Here is a 13962-nt window from a genome sequence, read left to right on the forward strand (position 1 = left end):
AAGAAGAATATATTCCACTTAATGTACTTTTAGCCTGGTTCGAATATGATGTAGAACTCAGTTTATTTTTGTTCTCTCAACTCCAATGATCCCTCAGTGTTGGGTAGCATTTATTCTGATGCCATCAAAAGATTGTTATAGCAGTTTTTGCTCTGGTGTTCAACTTGAGACACGCTTGATTATGCTATTTTCGTACTCCATCTCTTGAGTTCATTTCTTGTGCTAAGTTTTGGCAGCATATGCATCATTAACATGCATCAAAAACAGTCATACATTTACATTTGCTATCATGAAGTTTACTGTCAAATAGATCGCTCTTTCATTTAGAGTGTCTTAAGCAGAAAAAGCTCACTTTCCTTGAAAATCCCCACTGAATTTGTTTCTCTGTGGATAATATGTTTCAGTTGTTCTGTTCAGACGTCTACAAACAGAAGACCAGTGAGTTTCTCCCTCACTTGGTCCAGTCTTTTGGGCAGTTTCTTTCCATTTGGTCATGGATTGAATTTTGGCTGCTGGACGATGAATATTGAGATTATGCATTTGTGTTTGCATCCTCAAATCATTTAAAAAAAATTATTGATTGCTCTTCACCGTCATTGGTACAAAGGGGCATTTCTTCATATCATCAGTGGAACGATGGTATATTTTATCGTCAGTGGTACGTCGATGTATTTCTCTTGTCTAACTCCAGTGGAACGTTGGTAGCTCACCTTCAGTGGAACGTTGGTGTATCTTGTATATTGTTTCATCGTCAGTGGTACGTCGATGTATATTTCTTCATACCTTCAGTGGAACGTTGGTATGTGTTATCGTCAATGGCACGGCGATATATCTCTTTTCTACCTCCAGTGGAACGTTGGTAGCTCACCTTCAGTGGAACGATGGTGTATCTTGTTATCTTGTTTCATCGTCAGTGGTACGTCGATGTATATTTCTTCATACCTTCAGTGGAACGTTGGTATGTGTTATCGTCAATGGCACGACGATATATCTCTTTTCTACCTCCAGTAGAACGTTGGTAGCTCACCTTCAGTGGAACGATGGTGTATCTTGTTATCTTGTCTTATCGTTAATGGCACGGCGATATATCTCTTTTCTACCTCCAGTGGAACGTTGGTAGTTCACCTTCAGTGGAACGTTGGTGTATGTTATTTTATCTTCATCGTCAGTGGTACGTCGATGCATTTTTTATCATCAGTAGAACGATGGTATATTTTATCGTCAATGGCACGGCGATATATCTCTTTTCTACCTCCACTGGAACGTTGGTAGTTCACCTTCAGTGGAACGTGGGTGTATATTATTATATCTTCATCATCAGTGGTACGTCGATGCATTTTTATCATCAGTGGAACGATGGTGTGTTCTCTGTTAATGAAAAATGGGTATTCTGATTCTCTAGTGAAAGGTGATATACTTTCTCATCCCCAGTGAAAGAGGATGCATATTTCTCATCCCCAATGAAAGAGGATGCATATCTTATGATTCCCCAGTGAAAGAGGATGCATATTTTCTCATCCCCAGTGAAAGAGGATACCCCTTTTCTCACCCTAGTGAAAGGTGATGCTTTAACCTCTCTGGTGCGAAATGTTTTCCCCAGTGAAGTTTCTTTTCCCAGCAAAGTTTCGTTTCTCCAACAAAGTCTTGTTTTCCCATTGGAGTTCTTCCCACAAGACATGTGCTTTCCCCAGTGGAGTTCTTTTTCTCCCCAGTGTTGTTTCATCATCATATACATTCATTAAAAATTGCGTTGCATCTTAGGTTCAAAAATTGCGTGTTTTATATATTTAAGTCTCTTCAATCTCCTCAAAACGAAGATTTTCAATCATCGTGTTTCCGGATCAAAGAAACTTAAATAGGGGCATCTGTCATACCCCAATTTTTGACCCTAAGATCATACATCAATTGCATTCAATCATCAATCAAAAGCACCATTGTGAGGCTTTGTCTTTGATACTGTGATTATCTCTGAGGGGAATCATCAAGCACTTTTAGATTTTTATTTGTTTAGTGCTAACCAAAAATCAAAAAAATATGTGTTTTGTCTCTTTTGTTTATATTTTACAGGTGAAAGATCGGGCAAAAGTCAAAACAGTGCAAGAAAACAATTTTTGAAAATTTGAAGGTGGAAATCGATTTACCCCTGTGGGAAATCGATTTCCTGTGCGCAAAATTCAAAAAATATAAGGAGGGAAGCTTGACATCATTTTGGCACCTTTTTATTTGATCATTTTACCAATTTTCCACCTCATCAAAATTAACTCCTTCATTAAACCCACTTAAACATCATTTTACCATTTAAATCCCACTTTAATTACCAATTAACCACAAATTAATTACCAAACACAAAAAGACCAATTTGCCACTACTCTTGCTCCAATTCTATAAATAGAGACCTCTACTCTCTCATTTCTCAAGCTTTGAGAGCCAAAAAACCCCTTGCAATTTCTCTCCTCATCCCTACCAAATTCACCAAAGCTCTTTATTCTTTCATAAAGTTTGTGAGTCACACCTTGAACCTCATAAACTTTGAGCTAAACCACCATCCATTTCACTCTTTTTTTCTTCAATTGTTGAGAGATCAAGATTTGTGTTGGTGATTATTGAAGTGGATCTAAGTTTTGTTCAAGAATTGGTAATTTTCATCCTCCTTTTCCATCTACCATAATGTGATTCTTTGTTGTTTGTGTTCAATGCATCTTTGATGCAATATTGGTCCTATTTGATGGTGATTTGATGGAAAATTCGTGCTCCAATGGATATGTGATCATAAGGTGTTTGTATGTTTGCCTAAATCAAGTTTCAAAGTTCATAATGCTGTTTTTTTGAAAACTGTGCGCAGGAAATTGATTTCCTACAGAGGGAAATCGATTTCCACTCTGTTTTTTGCGCCAGATCTGAATTCTGCAGGCAGGAAATCGATTTCCTACAGAGGTAAATCGATTTCCAGTGAGGCAGAATGCTTGTTTTTGCTATTTTTGACTTGTTTTTGGTTCTAACTCTTCTTCTACTCCATTCTTTTGATATTTTCTTTGAATCACAAATTAGAGGCCTAATTTCTCTCTAATTTCAATGGACTTAGGGCGTCGATAGGATGAGAATCCAAATCCGCAAAATTATGTGATTGAAATTATGGATGAAAGGAGCTTTTAATGTGGTTCCATCTTTGGTTTCTCTTTATTTTGATCGATGAAAGTCTTAATACTTTGAGAATTCTTATGGATTCTTAGTAAAGACTAGATCACTCACCATTTTTCTTTTCGTGCGGTATTGCTTTCGGAGAATGATCTACATATCATTCCTCTCGCATGCATTAGCACACAAAGTTTTGACCGGCCTCGTTGTAGGGTGATTTCTACATAAATCACTTGGCGATCTGCTTAACATAGCGCAATATTTCGTGTCCTGAATCAAAAAGATCAAATATGGAAGAGAATTGTATGCGGTTGATTTAAGACTTATGGAAATTTATCGTGTAGTCGCTATGATTCTATCAAGCTTCTGATAAGTTTCCATTGAATTTAAATCCGAGTACATCCTTCACTCACCATCGATCTTCATTACTAACTTTGTTAACATATTTGACAAGTTTCAAGATGGTTATCTTTAACATCTAACAATTGACTTTAATTTTCGCACTTTATTATACCGCTCTTTATATTTCTCACTTTATCGCTTTATTTTATCATTTCATCATATTTACATTCCGCTATTTTTTCTTTGTCCATTTGGACATATGTTTATGTTTCCGCCATTTTCTTTTTGTCCACTTGGACCATACTTTACTTTTATGCTAAAACACTAATAAATAACAAAAATCTAAAAAACACCTAAGGCTCTCTTTTGGACTATTGGTTAATATCCCTAGCATTTTGGAGATTCGGACTTATGGACTTGGTGCCTCTGGACCCTTATTCTATTGTTACTCTGCTGTTATTCTGTCTGTCTGGCATTGGATTGTTGTCTGTTTATGTGTGCAGGTATTTCCTTGAAAGCCCTTGATGGTTAATTCCAAGGCACTGATATAAGGATTTTACCCGAAAACAGCCGTTACTCTGCCCGATTTTCGTCAGAATTTTAATGTGCTTAATGCAAAGTGGTGCTAAGATAATAAGTCTCCCTGGATCCCCAAGTGGTAATATTTCGGTTTGGTATTGATAAGTCCAAAGGATGGGAAATCTACCTTGACTCACAATGTCAAGTGTTGGCTTCTTATTTCGGTTAGACCGTTCTTTTCCTTAGCTTTTATTTTACGCAATAGGATAGCCTCTTCATCTCCTCCCATTCTTAAATTTTCAAAATCTTCTCCCTTTTTCAAAAACCTTCTTATGTTTGCAATCTTTTTAAAACCTTTTCTTTTAAAATATCTTTTGCCTTCAATGGCCTTTTCTTCAAAAAGTTTAGACACCGTTAATTGTCGAAACGAGTGGTTACACCCCACGATTTTGAAATTGATTGATATAATGAGATCTTTTCCGCGTGAGAGAGCTAGTGGCATACTCGTCGATTTTATCCGAGTTGGAGCCCTTCTTTCATTTGCGATGCAAAGAACTCGTTTGTTCTCATGCTCAAGATCAATGGCTGAGTATTTCTCTCCAACGACGATAAAGTGTTTATTCGTTTTAAAAAATGTTTTCCCTAAAGCGGAACTACATTAGCTCTGACTTCTCCATTGCACCGAGGAGGTATGTAGGCACAAAGCTTAACGCTTTGCCGAGCTTATTTTAAAATCAAAACAAACCTTTTCTTTTCGCACACAATTTCTTTTAATAAACACAGATTTTCAAAAAGGTTCCTGTGGAATACCACAGATATAAGGGGTGCTTAAAACCTTCCCCTTGTATAATCAACACCCGAACCTGAGTTCTCTTTTTGTTTTAAAAACAAAACTTTGGGTTTTACGTTCTTTTCCCTTTTCCTTTGAAAAAATAAAGCGCGGTGGCGATTTCAAACGAAATATTGATTCGAGTCAATCCCATGGCTTCCATATCAGAATTTCCCCGCTACACTGATCAAAGGAGGTCACATCCTCAGCTTCCCAATTGTTCAATCCATTGTTCTGAGCAGGGAGTATCCAGCTGTTCCAGTTGCAGTTGTCTTCTTAATCTTCCACAACATTGATTTCATTGGTGGGGAAATGAGCTGGTGATCTTTCAGGATAAGTGATATACTCTGCTGGATACGAGAGCCCAGGCTGAGGTATCTCTGTTGGCTGAGCGAGATGCTCGATAAGGCCGTCCCATCCAGTCGGGATGATGTTTTGGATAGAGACTTGTGCATTCTGGTGAGGGGTGTATTCTGACAGAAAATAACCCTCGTTATTTGGTGTTTCCCTGGCTTCTTCAAGAGTGAAATTGTCTTCGCAATGTTCATCCCATCCAGTTGGGACAATGTCTTCAATGGCGACTTGTGAGCTCGGAGGAGCGGAATATTTCACCATAAAGTCATATTTGCCACTTGGTTCTCCTAGCGTATCCCAAACTTCTTTAGGTGGATTTTGATATTTCTCAGTGATGGGACTTGTGAAACTTTTGCCATTTTCAAATTGATCACCCCATCCATTTGGGGTAATGTCTTCCATAGCAATAAAAGAACTCTGAGGTGCGGTATACTGAAAATTATACCCGCCGCTTGGTTCTCCCAAAGTATCCCACACTCCCATGGGAAGGGGTGGAACTTCATCTGGATATGGCTGAATGATATGGTTCAAGAACACTCCATCGTCTTCAATAGCATTTACTCCTTGGCTGATGAAGTGTGACATTAATCCTCCAGAACAAGGACTTTGATCGTTCTTTTGATTTCCATTAGCATAGCCCAGGCCTAGCTTATCGGACTTGTAAGGTACATCAAGGAGCTGTCCCCATACTGTGCAACCACCTTTTTCGATCACAGCTTTGGCATCTTTGAGAGAAGCCATAGTTGGAGTTGGAGTAGCAGAAATATGCTTGGTAGTAGAGACATCTGGAGAGACCACCTCAAAAGATTGGCAGGGAGTTTCGATGAATTCGTCATCCAACTCAACATACTTGGAGTTACTCAGGTGACTAACCACATATTCCTCTTCGCCATAAACTGTGACAATCTTTCCTTTTACTGGATATTTTAACTTCTGATGTAGGGTAGAAGTTACAGCATTTGCCCCATGTATCCAAGGGCGTCCTAGTAAGCAGGAATATGCTGGGTGAATTTCCATTACGTAAAAGGTAGAATCAAAGATCTGAGAGCCCACTCTGATTGGGAGATTCACCTTTCCGTACACTGTTCTTGTTGACCCGTCGAAGGCTCTTACCACAACATCGCTTGGTTGTAACACAATTCCTTCGAAGTCAAGCTTTTCCAGTACTGTTTTTGGTAACACGTTCAAAGATGAACCGTTATCTACCAGCACATGAGATAGAGTGGTGCCATTACATTCAATGGAGATGTGTAGGGCTTTATTGTGATTCTTTCCAGCAGGGGTTAGATCAACATCAGAGAAACTGAGGCCATTATTTACTGTTAGACTGGCAACACAATTTTCAAATTGATCGATTGAAATATCTTGTGGTACATGTGCAGCTTTCAGGAACTTCATCAGGGCTTTGGCATGAGCTTCTGAATACTTTAGCAGAGACAACATTGAGATTTTTGAAGCAGTGTGCCCCAGTTGTTCGACAATATTGTAATCACTTTTGCAGATGATTTTCAATATTTCCTCCATTTCTTGCTTTGATGGATCCTCAACAGTGACTTCCACCGGTATTTGAACTGGTTCAACTTGTGGCTCTTTGCCTCGAGCGTTGATATCTTGATTAGGAACTGGGACCTGGACTGGATTAGTAGCCACATTTGGAGAAATTTCTGGTGAAAAGATCCTTCCACTTCTCGTAATCTTACTGGTACCCACAATATTATCAACAGTTGGAGTAGTAAAATTCATGGCCTCTTCGGTCAAGGTATCCTGTTTAACTCCATGGACATAAACATTAGTGTCATAACTCCACGGGACAGCTTTGTCTGAGGAGTATGGAAATGGAGTTGGACTGGTAATGATTACCGATGCCACTTTGGGTGTAGCAGAAATTTTGAAAGGAGCTTTGGTAGGGATTTTCAATGGTATGCTGGAAACCACTGAGACATCCTCTATTCTCATCCCGTTTGCAAAGACTTCGCATAAATAATCCATGGAAGGGAGCCTCTCAAACATAATGATACGGCGATCCATCCACTTTTGAATTCCCATTCTCAGATTTTCACAACCGTTGGGTAGGTGTGTGCAATAAAAGCAATCAGGGTCACAACCTGGAAAGTAACCAGCTTGGATTAGCTTTCTTTTGACCTCAAGGAGCGGAGTTGACAATTCTGTCACATCATAGATGTAAACAGTGTCTATGATAGCATTGACGGTCTTGTCGTGCTTCGGCATAGGTGCAGTGATGACATTTGGAGTCTCTGGAGGATCGAACTCAATTTCCCCAACATCTATCATGTCTTGTATTTTATTTTTCAGGGCCCAACAGTGATCTGCGTCATGTCCTGGACAGTTGGAGTGATACGCACATGTTGCATCGGGGCGATAACTCGGAGAGGAGGTGTTGACATTCTTTGGAGGGTCTTTCAATGTGATCAGATTTGCTTTTAACAAATGCTGCAATGCTTGAGAGATTGGCATATTGATTCTGGTGAAATTTCTTCTTGGCGCATCTGGTCGACGCGTATATTTTGGCGGTTGATCTTTTTGAGGTGCAGATGCGGAGATCAGAACTGCCCCTACAGATTGGTGATGCTCATTCTTGCGACCTTTTTGACTTTGCATTGTATTGACCTCATTCCTCCCACTGATGGGCCTTTTTGTAGTACCAGAGGAAGAGCCTATTTGAATTTTTCCACTTTGAATGCCGCTTTCGACACGTTCTCCAGTCAATATCAGGTCAGTGAAACCTGATGATGAGCTTCCCAGCAAATGACTATAGAAAGGGCCAGTTAAAGTGCCCATGAACATGTCGACCGGCTCGCGATCAGATAAGGGTGGTTGAACCCTTCCATCCAGATCTCTCCACTTTTGTGCATATCCTTTGAAACTTTCTTTTGGTGCCATGGACATGCCCCTTAGTTGAGTACAGGTTGGTGCAAGGTCAGCATTGTATTGATACTGTTTGTAAAAAGCAGCAGCTAACTCTTCCCAGGTATGAACTTTTGTACTTTCCAGTTGGTAGTACCACTCGAGTTGTGTACCCGACAGACTTTCTTGGAAGAAGTGAATCCACAATTTGTTATCTGCTGTATGAGGTTGTATCTTCCTTACATAGGACCTCAGATGTAGTTTTGGACAAGAAACTTCATCATACTTTGCAAAGACAGGAACTTTGAACTTTGGAGGGATAACAACATCTGAGACGAGTCCCAGATCATCGAAATCTAAACCAGGTATTTTTTGTATCTCCATAGCTTTCATGCGTTCTTCCAACTGCTGGTATTTGTCATCATCCTGTTCGTCTCCAGAATGATAATCTTCTTCATTAGAAGAGAGGGAGGGTTTGGCAGAACCCTGGTTACTGTGATTATCTCCTTGTTCACCATCACCGACTATTTCAGGGATCGGTGGCTTTTTGGACTTTTTGACTGGGATTTTGATCTTCCTTTTCAGGTGACTCAAGCCTACACATCCTTTGGGCTTCTTTTTCTTCTTGATCATCAGGGCCTTCAGTTCTTGTTGCTCCTTTGCTAGTTCCAGAATTGCTACCTGAACTTGGGCGTTCTGTGCTTCGAGATTCTTGATGCTTTTTTCAGATTCCATCTCTTCTAACTGAAATAAACAGCGAGGAGATGAGAAATCCGTCATGTGAACCTGTTATGCAATGTTTATGAATGAAATGCATATGCAATGTTTTCAAAGATCTTAGAATTTAGATTTGTTAAAACAAAGGAGAAACAAACATTTATTAGTTAAACAATTTATTTCTTTTTTTTTTCTTTTTCTTTTGCCTCATCCGGGCTTACAAAACAGAAATAAATAAAATGAAGGATCCCTCAGGTCTCCCATGGACGCTTTGTCTTCGCACCCAGGAATGTGTTGATCTGCTGTTCTTCTTGGAGTTGTCCGGTGAGCTCCAATAATCTCCTCCCATAGTCTTGACAGTGTGCTTTGAAGGTGTCTCTTTCCTCTTTTAGTTGAGCCCAAGATTTCTGCAACTCTTCCAGGTCAGTTGGCATATCCGGATGTAGAATAACTTGAGGTTCGTCTCCTTCGACTTCTGGCTCGATAGTCACAGGTAGAATAGCGGGATATGGCATGATGAACTTCTGAGCATGAGTACGCACCCATCTGAGGTAAGGTTCCATAGGAATAGAATTCCATTGCCCCAAAGTTTTGCTTTCCACTCTATAGACACTGCCCCACGCATGTATGAACCTTCGTCGATGTCTATGGGAATCATCCTCGTAATCAAACACAATGCCACGGATAATCATGTCATGAGGACCGTTTCTCCGTGCATATCCGAATTGGCGTAAAGCTAAAGAGGGATTGTAAGTGATGCCTCCCTTGATGCCAAGGAGTGGCACATTAGGGTACTCTCCACAATGGTCAATGATAGTAATGTCTCTCTGAAAGAAGTTGTTCCACCAGATATCTGAATGAGACAGAGACATAATCCTGCGAGACCATTGCTTCTTTGTTCATTCCTCAACACTGATCGGGGAAGATGAAATGTAAACCATCTAGCCAGTAGTGGTATACAACACATAAGAGTTCCTCGTTTCTTCATGGTACGAGTGTGTAGAGAATGTAGAATGTCTCCCAGCAAGGTTGGTACCGGGTTACGGGTTATGAAAAGGTTGATAATGTGCACACTTATGAACTGGTCGGGATTAGGGAATAAAACCAACCCATAGATCAAAAGAGCCACAACCTCCTCAAAAGCTGGGTAACTTTTGTTTTTTAGTAGTAATCGAGCCTTTTCCATTAAGAACTTAACAAGCAAACACTGGATTCCACTCTTTGTTTCCCAATTGGACTCGATTTCTGACTTTCGCAAATGTAAGGCAGCAACAATGATTTCAGGTTTTGGAATCCTTTCTAAACCAGTGAAAGGTAATTGATCTCGAACAGGTAATCCAATTAGTTCAGAAAACTCTTCCAAGGTGGGTACTAACTGGTAATCAGGAAAGGTAAAGCAATGATGTTCGGGATCAAAGAACTGGAACAGGACCCGTATCATGTCTTCTTCAAATATTGAGGTAACCAAATGGAGTAGGTGACCATGCTTTTCGGTGAATTGAGCATTCCTGGGAAACTCTGATATTAAGTCCTTTAGTTCAGATGGCACTGTTGAGATGTTGATTCGGATGTAATCTCTGGTGGCGGGAGCCATTACCTGCAATAACAGAACAAAGGTAAACTCTTCGATCCTTGAAATGATTAGTGAGAAAATGATATGCTTATGATGCTTATGATGTTATGATGTCAAACATGTGGCAAACACAAACAAATCAAACAATAGCCTTAGGTTTAAAGGCTTGTGATCCGTTGTCGCGCACGGATCAAAAACGAGTATTTTGTAAAAATTGTAGTAACGGTAACGACAACTCGGATATCGTCTCACAAGGATTCTTAGTTATTACTAACCGACGGTAAATTGATTTAGGGGGGGTTTATTTTAGTTTAGGATTCTATTATGAAAAACAAAGTAAATAATTGATTATCAAATAAGCTAAAACGGCTAATCTACTGATTTTGGTTCCGACTTATTGATTATCATAATTTCAATCTCCTAATCCATTCCTATTCGACTACAAAACTCACTGACAAGTGCAACAAATTTTATATGTTGTAAGTTCCTATGATCCGAATTAAGCAAACGGATTTAAGCTCTCGCGGATTAAGCAAACGCGAATTAATCAAACACGATAACGAATTAAGCAAACGCGAACGTGATTATAGTTAAGGATCATACAACAATCGAATTAAATCAATATACTCTATGAAAATTGAATTAAGCAAACAATAATCGCATAATATAATTGAATGGAATAGAAACTTGATTAAAATTATTATAACCTCAAAGTATGATGGAACCCGTAATCAGCAGATTTTTCCTTGTAATTAGTTCTCCATTACAAACGTACGAAGCTTTCCGAATTCCTTCGTGAAAAGTAAACGTGAATATTCACGCGGCTGCTACCCTAAGGAAAAATACCACAACCCGTTTTACAATCCAACTGGGTCAAACATACGACCCAGGCCCAAAACCAATTGACCCGAAACTTAACTAAAACTAGTGCTGCAACTTCAACGAATTTTCTGGCCCTGCTATAGTCCGATTCTGACTTCGACTCCAACATAAGAATTGTAGCTCTTTCTCTTAGCTTTCCGTCGATTATTAGAACGCCTCAATCGGACTCCTGGAACTCCAGATATGATCGTTTCCGTGCAGACTGCTAATGCTGAAAAATTAATACGAAAAACAATTAAGTGCAAAAATAAAATAAAATATAAAAACATATTAAAACATAAAAATAAATAAAACAAACCGAAGAAATGCTTGAGTACAAACATGGAAGAACGTGCATCAAAATGCATTGATCAAATTCCCCCACACTTGAACTTTTGCACTCCGAGCAAAATGAAAAACAAAACAAAGAAAGCACAAATACATCAACAGTTACTCATCCTAGGCTACAAATCTTCTTCGGGTAAGTTTGCATCGACAGGTACTAATCTTGCACACTAAAGACATCGTAAGAACACTAACCACAGATATGCAGACATAAGCCTCCTAAATACACAAACCAATTCAAATCATATTAATATACAATAGCCTAACTTACTCATCCTTTTTGCTCTTTTTCATTCAGGCGCAATCACATTAAGCCCGTTATCTCCACACACTTATAGCAAGACGACCGGTTAGTGACTCTGATCCTTTTTTTTTGCACGGGGTTCCGGTACTTACGTGGCATAACCCCTTGCTTACTCAGATGTAGTTGCGGGGGATCGGACCGTAATCCTCCCTACCAAATTCAGCACCAGAAACCGCTGAACCAACTACAAAGAGTTTTGAAATTTTTTTTGAAGGTTCCACAACCGTTGGGTTAAGTGACCGGGTGAGGGTCACCAAACTTAGAAGGTGCATTACCTTTTTCTTTATCTTTTTTTCTTTTTTGGAACATTCACTTATATTCATCGGCTTTCCTGCGTAAAGTGTGTGAGAGATGGTGCCGACTGCTAAAATAAACTACTCAAGAGCTGTCAAAGAATGAGAATTTAAGGCTAAAACATAATAACAAATTCAAATCAATTTCCATATGCAAGAGACTTACGGTGTTAGAACAATACCGATCTTGTGAATTTTTCCCAAGTCTCCACAAACTCGACTCAAATCAGTCTGTAGCCTAAAACTTTCAAAACGATGCATATTTATTTTTTTATTTTTTAAACTGAAAACAAAACAAAGAACAAAAGAAATTCAAAAAATAAATGATTCCTTCCCCCACACTTAAAATAAGCATTGTCCTCAATGAAAGAACATAAATATAAAATAAGAGTGAGAGAAAGGAAAGAACACACCGGAGTAGTCAAGGAGGATAAGTGATCACATAAGCAGTCTTTCCTAAAGAGATATCTTCTACATTCTCTTCTTCCAAAGTGGGGCTCTCATGGAGTAGCTTTGGGTAATGTCCATTGAACTTGCAATTTTTATTAGTGCCTTCGCCTTTTATTCCAGGATCAAAGAAGAATCTTCGATAAATAAAAGTGTTGAATGGGCACGTGATCTTCTTTTCCATAACATAAGAGATCAAAAGAATGAGGGGTTGCCCCACTACTTTTGTTTCATCTTCCCCTTCACTTGAGACCCTATGCAAAATCATAGATGGGCTAATATGAGAAATTTCAGTCAAAGTCCACCTAATCACCTTCTTATGCTTCTTCAAAACCTGCAATAGCTTATTTTCTTGATCAAAATCAAGGTTAGAAGAAATTATAATTGGGAGTTTTTCATTACTCTCTAAATAAGCGTATTTCAAATTTTCAGGAAGTTGCTTCAGCTCGAGGGAAGGTGGCTGCTCAATGGAAGGAGTGCTTGAGGTTGTCGGGATGTCAAGAGTATCAGCTGCATGAACAGCTTCATCGATAAGAACTTCACCTGTAGTAAATATGTTACCCTGCAAGGCAGCATCAATCTCAGCACATACAACACAAACGTTAGTGTCAGTACAATCAGAACATGAGTAAACATCATCAAAATCAGACAGCGATGGAAAATCATATAAAAGCAAATCATTACGAGTATCATCAACGTTTTCAGAAAGCGAATCAATTTGAAAAATAGAATGCTCTTCCAAGGGTTGTTGTTTTGATCCTTGAGCTTGCTTCATGGCATTCATCAAAGTGGAAAGTTGTCCAATCTGTGTTTGCAAAGTCTGAAGAGTAGAATCTATTTGTTGTTGATACTGGAGATTATTCATAGCCATTTGCTTGACAAGATCCTCTAGTGAAGGTCCGGAAGATGCAAAAGTGGTAACTTGGGGAGGGAAGAATCTTTCTAAGAACACTTTTTTGAGATCATTCCAGCTTGTAACAGAGTTTAGCTCAAGGTAGTATAACCAATCTATTGCAGCACCTTGAAGTGAGAACGGGAAGACTCTCAGCTTGATATGGTCTTCTGTTATTCCTTTAGGTCTCAATAATGTAGAACAAACAATCTGGAATTCCTTTAGATGCTTAAGTGGATCCTCACCTGCAAGACCACTAAACCTTGGCAACAAGTGTATTAAACCAGATTTCAATTCAAAGGGAACAACAACATCAACATATTCAATATATAAATCATTATAATTAACATCAAGCGCAGCTAGCTGCCTTAGTGTTCTTTGATCAACCATGTTATCAAAATCAAGTTCAGAATAAAAATCAATTAAGTAATGCAGCAACAAATGCGAAACTGCCAACAATGTCCTATAACAGCCATAAACAAATAG

This window comes from Vicia villosa, linkage group LG5 (genome assembly GCF_029867415.1).
Source record: "Vicia villosa cultivar HV-30 ecotype Madison, WI linkage group LG5, Vvil1.0, whole genome shotgun sequence".
NCBI lineage: Eukaryota > Viridiplantae > Streptophyta > Magnoliopsida > Fabales > Fabaceae > Vicia > Vicia villosa.